This window comes from Astyanax mexicanus, unplaced genomic scaffold, assembly GCF_023375975.1.
Source record: "Astyanax mexicanus isolate ESR-SI-001 unplaced genomic scaffold, AstMex3_surface scaffold_36, whole genome shotgun sequence".
Lineage (NCBI taxonomy): Eukaryota > Metazoa > Chordata > Actinopteri > Characiformes > Acestrorhamphidae > Astyanax > Astyanax mexicanus.
In genome coordinates, this window is record NW_026040046.1 from 35,001 (window position 1) to 37,500 (window position 2,500).

The 2,500-nt window shown below is 46.6% G+C and overlaps 8 non-coding genes and 3 pseudogenes across 8 annotated transcripts; all 11 read left to right on the plus strand.

Moving 5' to 3' along the window:
- Positions 1-109: 109 nt before the first annotated feature.
- Positions 110-218, plus strand: LOC125792735 (5S ribosomal RNA; annotated as a pseudogene).
- Positions 219-328: 110 nt separating this feature from the next.
- LOC125791973 (5S ribosomal RNA) lies at positions 329-447 on the plus strand. Its single transcript, XR_007431705.1, has one exon. It is a non-coding gene; the product is annotated as a 5S ribosomal RNA (ribosomal RNA).
- Positions 448-557: 110 nt separating this feature from the next.
- Positions 558-676, plus strand: LOC125792380 (5S ribosomal RNA). Its single transcript, XR_007432112.1, has one exon. It is a non-coding gene; the product is annotated as a 5S ribosomal RNA (ribosomal RNA).
- Positions 677-786: 110 nt separating this feature from the next.
- LOC125792737 (5S ribosomal RNA) lies at positions 787-895 on the plus strand (annotated as a pseudogene).
- Positions 896-1,005: 110 nt separating this feature from the next.
- On the plus strand, positions 1,006-1,124 carry LOC125791974 (5S ribosomal RNA). The gene has a single exon (XR_007431706.1). It is a non-coding gene; the product is annotated as a 5S ribosomal RNA (ribosomal RNA).
- Positions 1,125-1,234: 110 nt separating this feature from the next.
- Positions 1,235-1,353, plus strand: LOC125791906 (5S ribosomal RNA). The gene has a single exon (XR_007431638.1). It is a non-coding gene; the product is annotated as a 5S ribosomal RNA (ribosomal RNA).
- A 110-nt stretch (positions 1,354-1,463) lies between these two features.
- Positions 1,464-1,582, plus strand: LOC125791907 (5S ribosomal RNA). Its single transcript, XR_007431639.1, has one exon. It is a non-coding gene; the product is annotated as a 5S ribosomal RNA (ribosomal RNA).
- Positions 1,583-1,692: 110 nt separating this feature from the next.
- On the plus strand, positions 1,693-1,811 carry LOC125792381 (5S ribosomal RNA). The gene has a single exon (XR_007432113.1). It is a non-coding gene; the product is annotated as a 5S ribosomal RNA (ribosomal RNA).
- Positions 1,812-1,921: 110 nt separating this feature from the next.
- Positions 1,922-2,030, plus strand: LOC125792738 (5S ribosomal RNA; annotated as a pseudogene).
- Positions 2,031-2,140: 110 nt separating this feature from the next.
- On the plus strand, positions 2,141-2,259 carry LOC125791975 (5S ribosomal RNA). The gene has a single exon (XR_007431707.1). It is a non-coding gene; the product is annotated as a 5S ribosomal RNA (ribosomal RNA).
- A 110-nt stretch (positions 2,260-2,369) lies between these two features.
- LOC125792382 (5S ribosomal RNA) lies at positions 2,370-2,488 on the plus strand. The gene has a single exon (XR_007432114.1). It is a non-coding gene; the product is annotated as a 5S ribosomal RNA (ribosomal RNA).
- Positions 2,489-2,500: the final 12 nt, after the last annotated feature.

Genomic DNA, 2,500 nt, shown 5'->3' on the forward strand with positions numbered 1-2,500 from the left:
TTCCCCTCTTGCTTCCATTACCATGGTCTTGTTATACATTACTAGTTTGTTATCTGAAACCCAACATAGATGAAGTTGCATAAGTAGTCTTGATGAGAGCTCTGCAATGGCTTACGGTCACACTACCCTGAGAACGCCTGATCTCGGAAGCTAAGCAGGGTTTGGCCTGGTTAGTACTTGGATGGGAGATCACCTGGGAATACCAGGTGCTGTAAGCTTTTCCCCTCTTGCTTCCATTACCATGGTCTTGTTATACATTACTAGTTTGTTATCTGAAACCCAACATAGATGAAGTTGCATAAGTAGTCTTGATGAGAGCTCTGCAATGGCTTGTGGTCACACTACCCTGAGAACGCCCGATCTCGTCTGATCTCGGAAGCTAAGCAGGGTTTGGCCTGGTTAGTACTTGGATGGGAGACCACCTGGGAATACCAGGTGCTGTAAGCTTTTCCCCTCTTGCTTCCATTACCATGGTCTTGTTATACATTACTAGTTTGTTATCTGAAACCCAACATAGATGAAGTTGCATAAGTAGTCTTGATGAGAGCTCTGCAATGGCTTACGGTCACACTACCGTGAGATCGCCCGATCTCGTCTGATCTCGGAAGCTAAGCAGGGTTTGGCCTGGTTAGTACTTGGATGGGAGACCACCTGGGAATACCAGGTGCTGTAAGCTTTTCCCCTCTTGCTTCCATTACCATGGTCTTGTTATACATTACTAGTTTGTTATCTGAAACCCAACATAGATGAAGTTGCATAAGTAGTCTTGATGAGAGCTCTGCAATGGCTTACGGTCACACTACCCTGAGAACGCCTGATCTCGGAAGCTAAGCAGGGTTTGGCCTGGTTAGTACTTGGATGGGAGATCACCTGGGAATACCAGGTGCTGTAAGCTTTTCCCCTCTTGCTTCCATTACCATGGTCTTGTTATACATTACTAGTTTGTTATCTGAAACCCAACATAGATGAAGTTGCATAAGTAGTCTTGATGAGAGCTCTGCAATGGCTTGTGGTCACACTACCCTGAGAACGCCCGATCTCGTCTGATCTCGGAAGCTAAGCAGGGTTTGGCCTGGTTAGTACTTGGATGGGAGACCACCTGGGAATACCAGGTGCTGTAAGCTTTTCCCCTCTTGCTTCCATTACCATGGTCTTGTTATACATTACTAGTTTGTTATCTGAAACCCAACATAGATGAAGTTGCATAAGTAGTCTTGATGAGAGCTCTGCAATGGCTTACGGTCGCACTACCCTGAGAACGCCCGATCTCGTCTGATCTCGGAAGCTAAGCAGGGTTTGGCCTGGTTAGTACTTGGATGGGAGACCACCTGGGAATACCAGGTGCTGTAAGCTTTTCCCCTCTTGCTTCCATTACCATGGTCTTGTTATACATTACTAGTTTGTTATCTGAAACCCAACATAGATGAAGTTGCATAAGTAGTCTTGATGAGAGCTCTGCAATGGCTTACGGTCGCACTACCCTGAGAACGCCCGATCTCGTCTGATCTCGGAAGCTAAGCAGGGTTTGGCCTGGTTAGTACTTGGATGGGAGACCACCTGGGAATACCAGGTGCTGTAAGCTTTTCCCCTCTTGCTTCCATTACCATGGTCTTGTTATACATTACTAGTTTGTTATCTGAAACCCAACATAGATGAAGTTGCATAAGTAGTCTTGATGAGAGCTCTGCAATGGCTTACGGTCACACTACCGTGAGATCGCCCGATCTCGTCTGATCTCGGAAGCTAAGCAGGGTTTGGCCTGGTTAGTACTTGGATGGGAGACCACCTGGGAATACCAGGTGCTGTAAGCTTTTCCCCTCTTGCTTCCATTACCATGGTCTTGTTATACATTACTAGTTTGTTATCTGAAACCCAACATAGATGAAGTTGCATAAGTAGTCTTGATGAGAGCTCTGCAATGGCTTACGGTCACACTACCCTGAGAACGCCTGATCTCGGAAGCTAAGCAGGGTTTGGCCTGGTTAGTACTTGGATGGGAGATCACCTGGGAATACCAGGTGCTGTAAGCTTTTCCCCTCTTGCTTCCATTACCATGGTCTTGTTATACATTACTAGTTTGTTATCTGAAACCCAACATAGATGAAGTTGCATAAGTAGTCTTGATGAGAGCTCTGCAATGGCTTGTGGTCACACTACCCTGAGAACGCCCGATCTCGTCTGATCTCGGAAGCTAAGCAGGGTTTGGCCTGGTTAGTACTTGGATGGGAGACCACCTGGGAATACCAGGTGCTGTAAGCTTTTCCCCTCTTGCTTCCATTACCATGGTCTTGTTATACATTACTAGTTTGTTATCTGAAACCCAACATAGATGAAGTTGCATAAGTAGTCTTGATGAGAGCTCTGCAATGGCTTACGGTCACACTACCGTGAGATCGCCCGATCTCGTCTGATCTCGGAAGCTAAGCAGGGTTTGGCCTGGTTAGTACTTGGATGGGAGACCACCTGGGAATACCAGGTGCTGTAAGCTTTTCCCCTCTTG